Genomic DNA, 20,114 nt, shown 5'->3' with positions numbered 1-20,114 from the left:
AAATCTAAAAATAGAACTACCATACGACCCAGCAATCCCACTACTGGGCATATACCCTGAGAAAACCATAATTCAAAAAGAGTCATGCACCACAGTGTTCACTGCAGCACTATTTACAATAGACAGGACATGGAAGTAACCTAAGTGTCCATCAACAGATGAATGGATGAAGAAGATGTGGCACATATATACAATGGAATATTACTCAGCCATAAAAAGCAACTAAACTGAGTTATTTGTAGTGAGGTGGATGGACCTAGAGACTGTCATACAGAGTGAAGTAAGTCAGAAAGAGAAAGACAAATACTGTATGCTAACACATATATATGGAATCTTAAAAAAAATGGTTCTGAAGAACCTAGGGGCAGAACAGGAATAAAGACGCAGACGTAGAGAATGGACTTGAGGACGTGGGGAGGGGGAAGGGTAAGCTGGGACGAAGTGAGAGAGTGGCATGGAAATATATACACTGCCAAACGTAAAATAGATAGCTAGTGGGAAGCAGCCGCATAGCACAGGGAGATCAGCTCGGTGCTTTGTGACCACCTAGAGGGGTGGGATAGGGAGGGTGGGAGGGAGGCTCAAGAGGGAGGGGATATGGGGATATATGTATATGTATAGCTGATTCACTTTGTTATACAGCAGAAACTAACACAACATTGTGAAGCAATTATACTCCAATAAAGATGTTAAAAAAATTTAAAAAATAAAAGATAAAAATAGAACTACCATATAATTCAGCAATTCCACTTTGGGGTATTTTTCAAAAAAAACCAAAAACAGTAATTCAAAAAAAATGCACCTCTATTTTCAATGTAACATTATTCACATAGCCTAGATATGGAAGCAACCTAAGCGTCCATCGATAGATGAACGGATAAAGAAGATGTGGTATATATACACAATGGAATATTACTCAGCTATAAGCTGCTGCATAGCACAGGGAGATCAGCTCGGTGCTTTGTGACCACCTAGAGGGGTGGGATAGGGAGGGCGGGAGGGAGACTCAAGAGGGAGGGGATATGGGGATATATGTATATATATAGCTGATTCACTTTGTTGTGAAACTAACAGCAGAAACTAGCAAAACATTGTAAAGCAATTATACTCCAATAAAAATATTTTTAAAAATTTTTTAAAAATAAAAAATAAAAAGAATGAAATCTTGCCATTTACGACAACATGGATGGACCTAGAGGGTATTGTGCTAAGTGAAATAAGTCAGATAGAGAAAGACTACCGTATGACTTCACTTAGATGTGGAATCCAAAAAAGAAATGAACAATCAATCATAACAAAACAGAAACAGAGTCATAGATACAGAGAACAAACAGGTGGTTGCCAGAGGGGAAGGTGGGTTGGGAGGATGAGTAAAATTGGCGAGGGAGACTAAGAGGTACAAACCTTCAGTTACAAAATAAATGAGTCACAGGGAACTAACATAGTGTTGTAGGTCAATTATAGTTCATTTTTTTAAAAAAGGAAAATAGGGCTTCCCTGGTGGCGCAGTGGTTGAGAGTCCGCCTGCCGATGCAGGGGACACGGGTTCGTGCCCCGGTCTGGGAAGAGCCCACATGCCGCGGAGCGGCTGCGCCCGTGAGCCATGGCCGTTGAGCTTGCGCGTCCGGAGCCTGTGCTCCGCAACGGGAGAGGCCACAACAGTGAGAGGCCCACATACCGCAAAAAAAAAAATTTTTTTTAAATAAATAAATAAATAAAAAAGGAAAATAACCTAAATGCCCCCAAATGAGGGTCTAATTGAAGAAATTATATACTTATAGCTTCTAGTCAGAGTTTATAATAACATAAAAAACTTTTAAGATTTTAAATAAGTAAAACAAAACACATAAAATTATATATACAGCATGATCACAAAAATATTTCAAAAATATGCATAGAAGAAAAGACTGGAAGGAAGTACATCAAAATATTGTTGATTATCTTTGGGAGTTAAGACTATTAGTAAATTTTTAATCTTGTAGTTCTTTGACTTTTCCAATTTTTCTATGAGTATTTATTATAAAATATAAACTTTTTAAAAAAGTTTTAAAATTTTATTTATTTTTATTTTTTAGAAAAGTCAATATAGGAGAGAAGGGCCCATGGCTTCTGCTTACTCCATGTTGTGCTTGGGGGAGACTTGGAGAGGGGACAGGAAGGGAACAGAAGCTCCCAGCTACATCATCCCCTGACCACCAACCCCACAAAATCCAATGATTGAGGTTAGAGCTAGATTACTGCTTTAAAATACAAACACCTCCCCTCAGAGTTAAATTTATTGGTCACTTTAATTTTCCTGCGAAGAACTTTAATCAGAATGTCCAAATTGATTACAGACTCGCTAGGATGGGAGTTTTGATTAGAAGAGGGGAAGAAGATGAACCTCTGGAGCATCGGCCCCGGCCCCTTTTGGAAGAGGGCAGACCTGGAAGGTACCAGCAGAGGGAGGGAAGGCTGGCACTTGGGCAGCTGGAGGGAAAGAGGCAACAGAAAGCAAGGTGGGACAAAACTAAAGACAAGCTATCAACTTCGGTTGTCTCTAATTCAAGTCCTTTGGGGAAAGAAACAGAATATAAATACAATAAATAATACATCAGCAGAGAGACAGTGCCTAGTTCCTGTTAACATGCTTAGTCTCTGAAAGTGTAGTACTGCTATTCAACTTCCTGAGAAGTGAGCTTTGTTTCTAAAAAAGAAAGCCACTTTCATTCGTAAGAAATAATATGGGACTTTGAACCACTCAACCTAAGAATCTGAACCCGAGATATATCTTTTCCTGGTTTCAGTTATCATTGAATAATGAAGCCAGGTTCCCTGAAAGGCTCACAACCAAGAAAAGTTCAATATAATATAGTAATGCAGTCCTTCAATGTTTGATTTCTAAAGGGAAGATGAATCTTTGAATGGAGTAAATAATAATATATTTAAATAGCTTAGAGAAAATTGGAGACTGAAGAAAAGCTTCTCATGGAAACAGAAAAACTAGGAGCAGAAGGGTTATATCTCTGACATAGAGCAAGCACTGCCTAATGACCCCCAATAGTCCTCAAATGTGATATTATGTGGGTCCTATGTCACGAAGGAAAACAGTATTGGATCTGTTTGTTGCAGACCATCTACGATGGGATAGACGTCCCTAAAGGCAAGTACAGCACCCCTGCTTTCACAACGTAGGAAAGGAGACAGAAAAATCCTTTAGTTGATAGCCTGGTGAATGTGGTACCACATTTTCTAGTACACAAATAGCTTCCTTCTCCTGCCCAACACTTGAGGAGTCCCAGACAAGACTCAGACAACCCTGGCACTTCTGCTGGAGTTCCTGTTTGGTAAACTGAAATTAGCAAAGCCTGTTGCTTGGTAACATGTGCTCTATTAAACGCTTGGATCTTGGGTATGATGAAATAGACCAAGTACATCCACTATTTTGTTTTGCTTTTTTTTTCTTTCTTTCTTTCTTGTCACCAAGATCCAAAGGCTAATACCATGCTTCATAGTTTTCCAGGTACCCACAACCCCCTAACCAACAGGACACTGGCAAATCCCTATGAAAGTCAGACTCTTCTCCTGCCAGTAGGTGAGGGAGTTTGGGAGCCTACAAACACATTTAGTATGTCACTGAGACTTTAGCAGGCCATAGATTCTCTTGAACTGACTATGATTTATCTATGAATTAAGCCTCTGGAGAAAGTCGTCAGTTTATTTTCTAAATCAAATAGGATTATCTTTTGAAGGAAGTATTCCCTTTAGCTGATCATTTTAAACAGTAATGAATAATTGCCTTTGGCCAAATACCAAAACCCAAGATCTACAAGGTAAATTCTTTGAAAACAAATATAATCTGATGAGCATTTTTGATAAAATAAATATTTAAACATATTTCCTCATTTTCATCGATGGCTTTCTTATCTCAAGCAACATTTAACACAACAAATCCTTTGGAAAAATAGGATTTCAAAATCAAAATATTATTTAAACAAACTACATACATGAGGCACATAAATGAACATGCATTGCTGGTGGGAATATAAAATGGTAAAATTACTTTGGAAAACAGATCGGCAATTTCTTATAAAGTTAAACATGCACTCGCCATATAATATAGCAATCCTACTAGGTATTTACTTAAGAGAAATTAAAATACACATCTACACAAAAGCTTAAACACAAATATTCATAGCAGCTTTATCTGTAATAACCCCCAACTGGAAACAACCCAAATGTCCATCAAAAGGTGAATTGTACCATATACATACAATGAAACACAACTCAGCAATAAAAAGTAATTAAGTACCAATACAGGAAGCAACATGAATGGATTTCAAGGACATTCTAAGCAAAAGCAACCAGACACAAAAAAGTATATACTATATGATTTTATACATATATATGAAATTCTATAGAAGAGAAATCTAATCTGTAGTGATGAAGAAAAGGAGATCAGTGGTAACCTAGAGCCAGTGGTAGGAGTAGAGGAAGATTAACTACAAAGGGTCAGTGGACATTTTCTGTGACAATGGAAGTGGCTATATCTTGACTGCAAGCTTAAAATAGGTGAAACTTATAGTAAGTGTGGAAATTATATCTCAACAGAGTTGATTTTTAAAATAGCATAAATGAAAACTCTTCAAAAGTTGAAAATTTAAAGTTATATCTGCTTAGCAAGTGTAACTATTAAGTATCCTGTGCAAATTGTGTACCAAGATGCAGTCTCTACAATTAGGAAACTACTCTCTTGAAAAAACTAAGCACATAGGAACATGTGGAAGGCATTGGGCCCAATGCTATTCGGAGCTGGTATATACAGTTAACCAGGTTCTTTTAAATAGTGCCTACCATGTGGAAGGATTGGCAAAAGGAATAAAAGGAAAGGATTCATTAGGCTGGAAAGGAGACCAATACACACTAGGTTGGTTGGGAGATCTGGGATCAGATCAATGACAATAAATGATATTCCAGTACGTCACCATGAACCCTGGCTTGTCACTGTCATCTTGTGAGGTGCCTCTCAGTGGGGAGGCCAATTAATCTGGATGCAGCTTGACCTTATCTAAAAATTGGTACCAAATAACTGGGACAAAGAGTAGAAAATGGTATAGGACAAGAGGTTCTTCAGATTCCTTGGCTAGACTATAGGGAATCCCTTGCCCTCTCCATCAGTGTGGAAGCTCTCTCATTCTCCTTTCAGTGTTTGGTAAAAAATTCTACTAGGGTTTTTATAAATGCAGGAGATCAGATGAGGAACAGATCTGGAATATTTTATTCATCTATATAGCTTTAGAAATTAAAAGATGGGAAAAATAGATAATTGAGTATCTCTCATATATAATCTTAGGATAGGATTCAGAGTACAGTCACACCACACTGGGAAATATCCTGAAATTACTTTTTTAATCAGAGGGATCTAATAATATCACAATCTTTAAGGAACTTTTAATGAAATGTGAAAAACAAGTGTGGAGTGTTGTGGTCACTTCTGGGTGCCACACTTGAAGGATATTGACAAACTGGAGGCTAATGGCCAGGATGGTAACAAGGCCTGGAAACCATCTCAGGGAATAAAATACTAGAATGGAAACCTTGAGGAGAAAAGATCTGTCTAGACATGGTAGCTGTTGCCAAGCATCTGAAAGTCTACATCTATGGGAGAGGTGATAGACTTTGCCTATTTTGTGGCATTCCCTATGACAAATTAGGACCAAAAGATGGAAGACAGATTTTAGTTCAATATCTGGGGGAATTTTTGAATGAGTAGAACTTTCCAATAGTTGAAAGGCTCTTTGACTCTCCTTCAGTGAAAATTCAAATAGAAGTAAGTGAAGAATCCAATAGCAGTAAGGGAGTGCTAATCCTCTTATCCTGTCCCTCACATAATTAATAACTGCATGAGTTTCTAAAACATATTTAACTTCTATTATTTCTTGATTATACAAGTAACAGATATGCCATGTGCAAAAAATTGAAAATACAGACAAGCAAAGAGAAATGCAAATGAAAACAAAATCATGCATCTTCCCATCTCCCAGAGATGTAAACATTTTGGCATATAGCCTTACAAGAACTTTTTCTGTTATAGATCCCTATAAAATATATGCATATACCTTTTAAAAACAAAAATGAGATCCCATTAATCACACTGCTTTTTTACTTTATGATACAGTATAAACATCTTTCCATATCAAGTAATATATGACCATGTCATCATTCTTAATGGGTGCAGAGATTTCCATGAAATGAATGTACCATAATTTGTTTAATCCAATGTTTCCCAAAGGGCATTCTACATAACATCAATTCCACAAGATGACCCTCAAAAAAGAGAACTTAGGTTACATAGTTTAAATATGCTCCATACCATATCCCCTTTCTTGGGCTTTCACAATGTTAAAGAAATGAATTAACGGAGTTTCCCAAACTTACTTGACCATAGATTCTCCACGGTCTCTCCCTTCTTTAATTCTTCAGGACTTACTTATTCACATTTTATAAAACACCCTGATAAGTGCTGGCTTAACTGATCCTTTAGTGTTAATACTACGTTTTTTGTTTTTTATATCAAACTTGCCATTTTAACCATTTTTAAGTATACAATTCTGTGGCATTAATTACATTCACAATGTTGTACCATTCCCACTATCTATTTCCAAAAGTTTTTCATCATTCCAAACAGATATTCTGTACCCATTAAGAATAACTCCCCATTCTCCCTCACACCAGCCCCTGGTAACCTGTAATCTACTTTCTGTTTCTACAAATTTGTCTATTCTAAGTAAGTGGCGACATGCAGTATTTATCTTTTCGTGTCTGGCTTATTTCACTTAGCATAATGTTTGCAAGGTTCATCCATGTTGTAGCATGTGTCAGAACTTTATTCCTTTTTGTGGCTGAATAATATTCTATTGTATGGGTATACCACATTTTTATCCATTCATCTGGTGATGGACAAAAGTTGCACCTTTTGGCTGTTGTGAATGAATAATGCTGCAAGGAACACTGGCATACAAGTACCTGTTTGAGTCTTTGTTTCCAAGGAGTGGAATTATTGGATAATATGATAATTATATGTTTAATATTTTGAGGAACTTCTAAACTGTTTTCCACAGTTGCTGTGTCATTTTACATTCCAACCAGCAATGTGTAAAGGTCCTATTTCTCTGCATCCCCACCAACACTTGCTATCATATGTCTTTTTGATTATAGCCATCCTCATGTATGAAGTGGTATCTCTTTGTGGTTTCTATTTGCATTTCCCTAATAACTAATGATGTTGAACATCTTTTCATGTGCTTATTGACCATTTGTATATCTTCTCTGGAGAAATGTCTATTCATGAGGTCCTTTGCCCATGTTTTGATTGGGTTATCTTTTTGTTGCTGAGTTCTAGGAATTCTTTATATATTCTGGATTAAACCCTTATCAGATATGATTTACTAATATTTTTTCTTATTCTATAGGTTGCCTTTTCACTGTCTTGTTAATGTTCTTAGATGCGCAAAAGTTCTTAATTTTTATAAAGTTCGATTTATCTATTTTTTTTTCTTTTGTTGCTCATGCTTTTAGTGCTATAGCTAAGAATCCATTGCCAAATCCAAGGTCATAAAGATTTACCCCCTTTTTTTTCTAAAAGTTTAATGGTTTTAGGTCTTAATATTTAGGTCATTGATCCATTTTGAGTTAATTTTTGCATATGGCATAAGGTAGGAATCTAACTTCATTGTTTTGCACGTGGATATTCAGTTGCCCCAGCCCCATTTGTTAAAAACATTAGGTTTTTCACGGTGGCAAAGAACATTACAGTAAACATCCATTGCAACCTGTCCTATATTTTTCCCTAAGAAAAATTCCTATGAGTTGCTATATCAAAAGATGTACACATTTTTAAGGCTTTTGATACATACTACCAAACTTCCTCCAGAAAGGACATTAGGAATCTACCACAGTGAATTCAAATACCACTTTCCCCACACTCTTAACAGACTTGTCTATTATAAAATTTTTTAAATCTCTGCTAATCAATGTGGCATGGAAATGTATTCCAAATCAAGTTTAAGGGAGTTTTAGCTGAACTTCCCTTGACAGCCCGAACATGCTAGCCTTAGCACCTTCCTCTCCAAAGACCTCACACTTATGAAAAGATTATCTAAGAATAAGACTTGATGTAAACCACTGCAGAGTTCAATATGTCTAGCTAAGGAAGCAAACTAAACCCTTCCTCTCAGGAAAGCGGGACTAGAAATGAAAAGTATATTTAGGTTCCTCTGCTGGATAGTGTAATTTCAAAATATTTCTTTCCTCAGCACAGAGTCACAGACCAGCTGTTCGCGACTTTCAAGTGTGTCCTTTTTCATTTGTGTTCAATGGAGAGTTACCAAACACGAGTCATGCCAAAAAATCAACTAAACTGAAATTAGAGGAAGAAATTTTTCTTATAACCATATAATAATTATCAAGGAAAAAGAAAAGGCTATTTTGCTGGTTATCTGCTTTTTAGTACTAGTTGAGTACTTCCAAATGTGTATTGGGACAGACTTTTTTTATAGTTGATGTTGCTTTTGGCCCTGTCTCCTTTGCTTCTTTGAAACAAATATACCAAGTATAGGGCTTCCCTGGTGGCTCAGTGGTTGAGAGTCCGCCTGCCGATGCAGGGGACACGGGTTCGTGCCCCAGTCCGGGAAGATCCCACATGCCGCGGAGCAGCTGGGCCTGTGAGCCATGGCCGCTGAGCCTGCGCGTCCGGAGCCTGTGCTCCACAACGGGGGAGGCCACAACAGTGAGAGGCCCGCATACCGCAAAAAAAAAAAATATATATATATATATATATATATATATATATATATATACCAAGTATACCTTTATTTTGTTTTGTCTCAAGCTGTAGTTATAGTAGAAAGAAAATTTTATGATTAGTGTTTTGTCAGTGGGAACTTGTTATTAATATGGAAATCCTTAGAGGATCATCTATCCACACAAAACAAGAAACCAGGGGGAAATGAGCTTTCCACATTTCATCATAAAGCATGCATAATTCATAGAAGGGAGGAAACTACTGATGAGGCTGAAGAAAATGAGTTTCTTGTTGCCAGAAAGAATCAAAATATTAGGTACAAAGTTCTCTAATTTCCTAAATATTTTCTTAAGGCCTTCTGAAGTTTAACGTCATCATGACTTTCGCTGTCATGCTAGCAAAGATGAAGGCAGATGTTTTTACAGAATCAATAACATTTTAAGAGGCAGAAGGGATCTTACAAATATCTAGTCCAACTCTATTTTACCGATTGGAAATATGAAACCCAGAGAGGTGGCGTGACCTGCCCAAAGTCATACAGAGCTAGTGACAGAGCTGGACCTACAAGTCAGGCTTCCTGACTTCTGTACTCACTAATAATGTAGGCTGTTCCCTCGCCTAAAAGGTTGGTGTGAACCAATGTTCCCAATTTGCTTTGCTGTCAGTAATGCCACAGAGATCTCCGATTTCATACAATAGCTTATTGGGCAATTTATGGGATTCAGTTAATAACTGCATCAGTTTGACACATTTCTTCTGAGAGACTAGGGTCATTATTTCCCATTATCAAGAAAGTTGAGCAAGTTTCCAAGATTCCTATATGATTCCTATTTCTATTCTTTTCTACCTATACCTTGTGGACATTTGTAAAAATCAATCTTATTTACTCTTGGGTTAAGAAGCACATTTTAAGAAATGCTGTGAGATATCATGGAATTTAAGGGAAAGAAAGCTACCTTTTCACCAGAGTAACCTATTGTTCTCTGGCCTTTTAAAAATGCTCAATTTCAACTATCTGAGAGTGAAGTCTACCTATATGATGTATTTTTCAAGCTCAACTTTTAAGATTTAAAATATTTAAAAACACTTCAGGCAAATTGTAATTAGTTTTCTCCATAGATATTCAAAGTACCATACATGCATTTTCATCATGGATATTTATATGTAGTTGCTTCTAGGTGAATTTTAAAAATTCATTTAGCAGATGAGATTAAATATCCTGTAGTGGGAGTACTAATAATTCAAGGGGCAGGGACAAAGATTAATGCAGAATTAGAATCTTAACTCGTGTGCTTTTAAAATCTCACTCGATTTGCCTCAGTTCTAAAGAGCCAGTGAAACAGGCCACGTAGATACAAATTCTAACTCCATACCCATTTTTAATGTAAGAGCTTTCTAATAGTGAGAGTTGTCCAACAATAGAATGAACTGGCCTGTGACGGAGTTCAGTCAGTCACTTTGAAATCACAAGATTTCAAACTCAGGCTAAAAGGTAACCTGTCTGGGGTTCTTAAAAGGATTCTTGCAATGAGAGGTAGATTAAAAGACTTCTAAAATCCTTTAAGATCTAAGTTTCTGTAATTTCAATATTGTCTTTCTCTCATACTTTTATAGTACAGAGGTCCTTTCATATGTGTATTTAGAGTCATATTATCTTAGACTGACTTGTACCAACATTTTTGCACTTACGTTATCCTGCTTAAAGATAGCAATGGTATCTCACTCATCTTCATATAACCTACAGTTTTAAGTATAGTTTATGTACACAGAAAGTATTCATTAGATACTTATTGAATATATTTGAAATTACAAGCTTGATTAGTTGACTTAGTCATTATAAATTTTAAGAACCATATTTTTTTCCCTGGTCTGAGAATCTAATTTATTACTGCAGTGAGTTTTCATGTTAGGATGTATCTGGGTGCTGCTCTTTTATAAGGTTATAAGTAAAATAAGAACACTTGATTGAACACGAACACATATTTAAGGGTTAAAAACGATGCTTTTAAAGTATATGAAAAACTATTTCCATTTTCATTTATCCTCTTAGTGACAATGTGAAAACTAGCATATATATATACACATATATATACACATATATACACATATATATATACACATATATACATTTATAATATATAGGAAGAAGACATACGAACACTTATGTACAATATGATCACCTCTTGTTCTTACATTTTTTTAAAGATGGGTTATAAGATAGACAATTTAAAAAACTAATTTAAGAAAATTGGAACAATCAAAATACCAAAACTATCCTGTTGTGGGTTGAATTGTGTCCCCAAAAAGATAAATGTTGAATTTCTAACCCTCAGCACCTGTTAATGTGACCTTACTTGAAAATAGGGTCTCTACAGATATAATCAAGTTAAGATGGCGTCATGCTGGATTAGGGTGGGCCCCAAATCCAATGACTGATGTCTTTATAAGGCCATGTGAAAACACAAGGACACAGGGAGAACCCCAAGTGATGATGGAGACAGAGATTGGAGTAATATGTCTGCAAGGCAAGGATTTCTGGCAACCACTAGAAGCTAGGAGAAAGACATTAACAGATTCTCCCTTAAAGCCTCCAGAAGGAACCAATGCTGCTGACATCTTGATCTTGGACTTTTGGCCTCCAGATCTATGAGATAATCCATTTCTGTTGTCTTGGGCTACCCAGTTTGTGGTACTCTGTTATGGCAGCTCTAGGAAACTAATACATGTCTTTCCCTGTGGAAAACTGGCATGACAATTCCTTGGCATGTTTAGGATAACAAAACATAGTCTTTCCATAATTTAAAAAAATCAACCACAGGGCTTCCCTGGTGGTGCAGTGTTTGAGAGTCCGCCTCCTGATGCAGGGGACGCGCGTTCGTGGTCCGGTCTGGGAAGATGCCACATGCCGCGGAGCGGCTGCGCCCGTGAGCCATGGCTGCTGAGCCTGCGCGTCGGGAGCCTGTGCTCCGCAACGGGAGAGACCACAACAGTGAGAGGCCCGCGTACAGCAAAAAAAAAAAAAAAAAATCAACCACAAAATACCTCATGTAAAAGTTAGAATTGCTTTGGTCTGAAAATTAATACATGGAAAATCATTTAAGATATGGAGCCCCCCAATACACAAGCTCGAAAGGTAACAGAATGGAAAACCAACTACAAAGTCCTCAATTCTGAGCATATTATAGTGATTGATTCAGCTAAAACAATAAAAACTAACCAAATAGAGTGAAAGAAATTGTCTAAGTTGAAAAAAAAAGTATATTGAGATGAGATAGCCAAGATTACCAAGATTTATTGATGAAAGTTCCTCACACAAATGAGTAGTAGTCTCACCCCCATTGTTCACTTTCTCCATCCTTAGTCTTTGTACTTGATCATTCTGAAAAACTTTTTTTGCTGAAGTGTTGATAGCACATGGGGACCTTTTTTTCTGTCATTGATCTATAATTTCAGCAAGGAACACCACTGCAATCACACCTCATTCCATGAGGGCCCCACTTCGTCCACTGAAGTCGGGCAAGAAGTTAAGTAACAAAGGCGATATTGATAGTTCACTTGTCCTTAGCCAATTTGTAGAATCCTATCCCAGTTTCAGGAGACCATATGATTCCAGTCATCTCAGAAATATTCAGTTTCATTTATTCATAGGTGAATAGACTTTCCCCCCACCATATATATACATTCTAATCAATTCCATCAGGGCTATTGTCAAAAAATTCTTGATGCCAATCTTTTTCCCATGTGGAATATACCTACATCAGATTTCTATAATTCTGATTATTTCTAATGACAAGGAAAAATGTTTAATAAATATTTTAGATAGCCACTCCTACCTTCATTAGCTGAGGAAATTTAAACCAATTTTCAAATTCATTTCATGAAGATACATTTCTATTTTGCAAAATGCTAATACTACCCCCAATTACCTAAAGTACTTACTTTATATTTAAAGTTTTTAATACATGATTTTTCTTATTTAAAAAATCCTTAAGACTTTTGAATAGAAAATTGGGTTTTAAACAAACCTTTATAGCCCTTTGGGAACAACTGGAAGTGCATGGTTCCTGCAGAAAAGCCCTAACATATTAAGCTTATATTTAATCAAATCAGTAGTCATGATGATGAATAAAAGGTAATTCATAGAAATGTAAAACACCACAATTTATCCACATTGTCTTTTTTCCACACTTAATTAGAGTACAAAATTGATCAGGGATAACCAGGTTAAGTACAAATTGAGTGAAGCCCAATTACATATTATTTTCTTGCTATTCAATTAGCTTCCATTCATCTTGCTTCCCCTACCTATTCCTCCCCAACAAATTACACATCCAAGGATTCATGTCAAAAATTGGCAATCCTTGGATCAATACAGTATAACTAGCTTAATTTTAAAACTGCTTTTGATAGATGATTTTTCCTTACCAAATGGAAACTAGCAATTACTGAAAATATTAAAAACTAGCATAAATATTCAGTACATAATTTGAAAAACCATTTTATCTGTTGATTAATGGAACAATATTATTTCATTAGAATGTATAATTTTATTTATTTTTTTATTCACATAAATAGAGCTCTCAATTTTTTTTTAAAAAAATCAAGGTACAGCGTATTTTTATACATTAGCAACCTGAAGATGTATGATTGTATCGTCAACATACTTCTTATTTAGAAAACATCTTTGAAAGTATTACTACATTGCATTTAAGGGCATACCCAGGAATTAGACATGCAAGTTCTATAGATAAACAGAATTCTAGGAAATTGAGAAAAAAAGATAAATAGGAAATAGTCTAAATTATACCACATACAATCCTGTTATTACTCTAATGTGTGTGTGTGTGTGTGTGTGTGTGTGAGAGAGAGAGAGAGAGAGAGAGAGAGAGAGAGATCAAGCGAGTGCACGTTTGTTTCTCCATTGCTGTATTGGGGAGAGTCTTGGGATAGGTAAACCACTTAGTTAAAAGCTCATCTGCTAGAATAAATAGACAACTAAAATCAGAAGGCAACACAGGAGAGTTTGTGACAGTGCTGATTTTAGCTGGTGAATTATGAGAAGACCCTGCACTGCTGCTGTTTCTATCAAGAGCATCTGAAGATAGACTAGGAAAAAGAAAATACCACTCATTGATAACAGAATTCAAGAGATCTCTGTGCTTTGTCTACAAATGAATGCAAAATACGTGAAGCAAAGAATTGGCATTAGTTACAAGAGCAGTTTCATAAGAGCAGTAAAACAAAACCAACGGTAACAGCAATAAAAATCCATTCACTGTATTTCCCATTTTGATCATTAAAACTTGCTTTACTGGCACACTTTTAAATAATATGCTCAGTCTAACAAAGCACTCAAAAATCCAAGATAGAAAAAATGGGGCAGAAGATGACTCTTTTCCAAGATTGCATTTTTATGTATATCTCTAATACCTCTTAATCTAATGCCAAAACCCCACTTCTAAAAATGTGTCTAATAAATCACAGCAAGATCCTTTCTGACCCACCTCCTAGAGTAATGGAAATAAAATTAAAAATAAACAACTGGGACCTAATGAAACTTCAAAGCTTTTGCACAGCAAAGGAAACCATAAACAAGACGAAAAGAAAACCCTCAGAATGGGAGAAAATATTTGCAAACAAAGCAACTGACAACGGATTAATCTCCAAAATATACAAGCAGCTCATGCAGATCAATATCAAAAAACAAACAACCCAATCTAAAAATGGGCAGAAGACCTAAATAGACATTTCTCCAAAGTAGACATACAGATTGCCGACAAACACATGAAAAGATGCTCAACATCACTAATCATTAGAGAAATGCAGATCAAAACTACAGTGAGGTATCACCTCACACCAGTCAGAATGGCCATCATCAAAAAATCTAGAAACAATAAATGCTGAAGAGGGTGTGGAGAAAAGGGAACCCTCTTGCACTGTTGGTGGGAATATAAATTGATACAGCCACTATGGAGAACAGTATGGAGGTTCCTTAAAAAACTAAAAATAGAACTACCATACGACCCAGCAATCCCACTACTGGGCATATATCCTGAGAAAACCATAATTCAAAAAGAGTCATGTACCACAATGTTTATTGCAGCACTGCTTACAATAGCCAGGACATGGAAGCAACCTAAATGTCCATCGACAGATGAATGGATAAAGAAGATGTGACGCATATATACAATGGAATATTACTCAGCCATAAAAAGCAACTAAACTGAGTTATTTGTAGTGAGGTGGATGGACCTAGAGACTGTCATACAGAGTGAAGTAAGTCAGAAAGAGAAAAACAAATACCGTATGCTAACGCATATACGTGGAATCTAAAAAAACGGTACCGATGAACCTAGTGGCAGGGCAGGAATAAAGACGCAGACGTAGAGAATGGACTTGAGGACATGGGGGGAGGGGAAGCTGGGATGAAGTAAGAAAGTAGCATTGACATATATATGCTACCAAATGTAAAATAGATAGCTAGTGGGAAGCAGCCACAGAGCACAGGGATATCAGCTCTGTGTTTTGTGACCACCTAGAGGGGTGGGATAGGGAGGGTGGGAGGGAGTCTCAAGAGGGAAGGGATATGGGGATATATGTATACGTATAGCTGATTCACTCTGTTGTACAGCAGAAACTAACACAACATTGTAAAGCAATTATAATCCAATAAAGATATAAAATAAAAATGTGTCTACTATATATTAATGTCACACATAAGTGTTGGGGAGAAGAACTAAAGTTAATATTATAGTATCCATTTGGGATATTCATTTTTTAAAACTTCTAAAAATATTTCATAATATACCATACTTCTGAGTATATACAATAACCAAAGTAGACTTAAAAACCAAGTTAAAAGTGGTCAATGAATGCTTGAAATCTCATGTTAATACTCACAATACATTCCTATCAGATAGCTGGGTAGTATCAGAAGAAAGCACGTTGGTTGTGTCTTGGAAAAATCTCTTTGGCTGATGTTCAAATGTCATTTCACCTACGACGAAAATGCAGATCAAGGTAGATATATTTTGTCTAACGTGTTTATTATGCTTTTAATTGCAAAAGTAAAACTTGTTCATTGCAATTAATGTATAAAATACAGAAAAACAAAAGGGAAACAATTTTACGTCACCATTATCCAGAGATAACCATTTTTCAGTAATTCCTGAATATGTGTGTATACATGATTTTTTTAAACAAAATTGGATTTGCACTGTATATAATACTGATATGTAATCTACTTTTTGTTTTTAATGATTATAATTTTTCTCATATTAGTAACTAAATTCTACAACATAAGTTTATATAGCTATGTAGTAAGGATGTACCCTAATTTAATCTCATTCCTTATTTTAAAACTTTAAGTTACTGCTCTCCTTATTTTGCTAAACATACACAATGAACTAAATAGATCGATTTTTTTTTACAGCATACAATGAACAAAATAAATACATTTTCAAAGATTAGGGAGAAAAACTTAATCTCAAAAAACCACATTGCTATAATCTTCACTTTGAAGTAAATGTTACACGTTCATGTGATAACCATGTCTGGATGTGAGTAAAACTGATGATCAAGTCCATAACTTCTATGGTGGAATATATTTGAATGATAAAACACTATGGCCACCTACTCATTAAAAAACATCCCTAGGAATAGAGATTTCCAGACCTTCCTTAGGAGTATAATCATGGCTCATAAAGCTTGAAAGAGGTCTAGATATTATCCCATGCCAGATACACTTACACCATTATGGAAAAACTACTCATCTCTCCTTTTTGGTTTAAATTAAAAACAAGACAAATCAAAACAAATTCATCATAGAAGAAAATTAAAATTTTCTTTGCTAAAATCATTATTACTTGTAAAACAATATTTATAGCTGCCCAATCTCTGTAGATCTCTCAGAATTCCCACTTGAAGCCTTATTTTTTCTTGCTTGTTCCCAACGGAAGTAATTGCTGCTAATCACCATAAAATATGCCTTCATATGCTTGGAGACTCTAACCCTTATTTCTGCTCCACTTTACAGAGAGTCCTCATTCTTTTTTTGTTTTTTCCCCCCAGGACCTCTTTTTGATTTTTTTATACCATCTTTCCCCACACTTCACTTGTATTAATGTGATAATTGGACATACTTTGTTGTTTCCCAAATAAATATTCATATTCCAAAATATATAATTAAAATTAAATTTCTGTTTAATCTGTTATTACATCTGGAAAGTCAGATAAACTTTGACCAGATCTGTATAGACTATATTTGGGAGGGTCTGACTTAAAACACATAGACCGTGTGGTACTTATAGAATTTGCTTTGGAGTTCTTAGGGACACCTCAAAGAAGTGAGGCAGTCAACTTCCAGAGCAGCTGAAAACCAGGTACAAGAAGCTCATGTGGAACATGCCACATCCACCAAAACACTGGATGGAAACCAAGTCTATTATGTCAAAATTGAAATATAAAAACAATTTTTAAAATCATAAATTCTAATAAAATTCCAGGCATTTTCAACGTCATGAAACATTTTATATGTTATCTTAAAAGAAGAATTATTTTAATTTAGTAAAACACTGTCTTTAATTTAAGCGTATTTGATTTTAAATACTCAAAGGCCCCCCCCCAACTTCCTAACAGCTCTTCAACTGCTAATACATTTGAATGTTTTTTCAACATTAGCCCAAACTTCACAGCACAGGTAAAAGACACTTAAGCTAGGTCATTGATCCATTGTCATAAAACAATGTGCTTAGTTTGTAAAAGAGCATTTTCCAGAACTGATCTCCTCTTAGTCTTAGAATATAACGAGTACACGCTGAGTTAGGTATGTTGTTAGGAAGACTGCCATTAATTCATGCCAAATGCAGGGAACACTGCAGTGCATTTCAGTTTCCTTCCCTCTAGTTTTGCTCTTCCCCTACCTCTGCCCCCCCCTTCCATTTCTTCTTCTTTCTCCTTCTTCTTTCCCATCTTAATGGATTTTTCACAAATATACATCTTTAAGTTTAATCTCCTTTCCCATTTATCCATTTTCCCTCCCTACTATAGTTTAACTTTGTATTAAGCCTATAATTCAGTAGTCATATCCCAAAAAAGGAAGAAGTACATAGCTTAGTGAGGCAGGGGTGAGAAAGGGGATCCAGAACTGTGGCAGTTTAAAAAAAAAACCACTTCTGTTCTTTCCTTGCCCTTTTACTACTGAATAGGTGGATCATTTTCCATATATTTAACCAAACAGAACCCCCATAAACAACTGAAACATCAACATACACTTTAGCATATATTTTTAGTGCTGTAAGTGGATCTAATTTGTGTCAACTTATTCATATGATATCAACGTGTACGTGTAGTTATGGGGCAGGTCAGGGGTTGAGATTCAGGAGAATACTTGATGGCTCAATCACTCTATTCATTCATTCATTCCCCACCTTGTTTCAGAAAGTATTTAAGGCAGCTAGCTTGGTGAATTATACAATGAAAATCATAATAGTTGACTAAACTGGAATTAAAATTTTCAATTCACATTTATATGGCCCTTTATAGCTTTCAAAATGTCTTTACACATAGTTTCATTTCAGTGAAACAAAAGGCCTCTAGTAATTTATCAAATATGTTTTAAATAAATAAATCCTTTAAAATGTATTTTTGTATAATACTTGATTTTATGTGATATCTTATGAAAATAAAGTTATATTTATTTCTGTTGGTAGATAAAAGTACCTTTTCTTTTTAATGGTCCAAGGATACTTGGTCTAATAGTGTTGGTTGGGACTTTGACTTCTTCTAAAATAAAATTATAATCGTTACAAGAAAACATTTGAACAAGATCAGCTGTGACTATTTCGTTATAACAGATCTAAGGATATACACTAAAAGAGGACTGTATGTAGTATCCCACATCACATGATTTCATTGCTTTTCTCTAAATCTAGGTAAAAACAGGAAAGCCTCAGGACAGAAAACTGTCTTGTAACTTATAAGGATTCAGGATTTTCCCAAGTTGTGGGGAAAAAAAGCTAGAAGGACCTGTAGTCCTGGCTGTGACCTGCCTTAAGACAAGGTGAAAATCAAGAGTGAATGAGGGGGTATGGTAGTTAAATGTTCATTTGTTCATTCGAGAGTTAGCTCTGATCCTTATGAACAAGCTGGGTCAGAGGAAGGCTATGTTCAGACAGGGTTAATGAATTACTGATTCTTCATATGGTCACATGTTCTCACACATTCTTAGTTGATTCTTTTCAAAAATACAAAACGGGCTTCCCTGGTGGCGCAGTGGTTGAGAGTCCGCCTGCCGATGCAGAGGGCACGGGTTCGTGCCCTGGTCCGGGAGGATCCCACATGCCACGGAGCGGCTGGGCTCGTGAGCCATGGCCGCTGAGCCTGCGCGTCCGGAGCCTGTGCTCCGTAACGGGAGAGGCCCGCGCACTGAAAAAAATAAAATAAAATAAACCAAAACGATGACATTTTAATTTAGCTAAAAAGACATTACTTGTTTGGTTGTCACAGAACCTGGAGCTACAATTTTTTTTTTTTTTTTTGGCTGCACCGTGCAGCTTGCGGATCTTAGTTCCCCAACCAGGGATTGAACCCGGTATAACTTTTCTCAGAAAGCAGATTAGTGGTTTCCTAGGGTGGGCAGGGGTGGGGGGAGGAGATCAAGTGTGAAAGATCACGAGGAAACTGTTCAGGGTGTCGGAACTGTTCTATATCTTGATTATGGTTACGGTTACAGGATTGTACACATTTACCAAAATTAATCAAATCGTATAAAGGTTGGTGACTTTTGTAATATGTAAATACTAGTTTAAGAAATGAAAGGGAAAACTGCCATTTTGAATCAGCTATAACTATAGCAAAATGTATCCCCCAAAAGATTTGGGTGGTGAAACATTGATGTTTTATAAGTATTTCAAGGGACACAGACTTTTAGACACTCCTTTCTTACCTTCTCAGTCGCCCTGGTGAGAGAAGCTGTTGGGGGTGCTAGAATTAAATGAGTGGACTTTGGAGAAGGTGGTTTCTCTAAATCGTTGTTACTCTTTATAAGCAGTGTCCAATTGTAGCACCTATTGCTTACTTATCAAGTGCTGAGGGTGATAGCTATGGCACAGGGAAGGGAATCCTTACTGCGTCAGTGGTTGTACCATGGAGCTCTCACCATCCTAAAGCAAGCAGGGAACCCAAGATTCACTTCAATAAGCAAAGGCACCTTTTGCCTTTTGGGAAAGAGAGCTACATGCCGGATAAGGGGCTTCCCTAGCACCCAAAAAAGACCTAGAATGTGACTACTCAATATTGAGCAATACCTAACAGATACACAAATCCTAAATTT

The 20,114-nt window shown here is 36.2% G+C and overlaps 1 pseudogene; it reads right to left on the bottom strand.

The window, feature by feature from the left end:
- Nucleotides 1-20,114, bottom strand: part of LOC101277174 (uncharacterized) — a 63,702-nt pseudogene that overhangs the window by 14,092 nt on the left and 29,496 nt on the right.

The sequence above is a fragment of the Orcinus orca genome, chromosome X, assembly GCF_937001465.1.
Source record: "Orcinus orca chromosome X, mOrcOrc1.1, whole genome shotgun sequence".
Classification (NCBI taxonomy): Eukaryota; Metazoa; Chordata; class Mammalia; order Artiodactyla; family Delphinidae; genus Orcinus; species Orcinus orca.
Note: the sequence above shows the minus strand (reverse complement) of the source record. Positions and strands in the feature narration are given on the sequence as shown.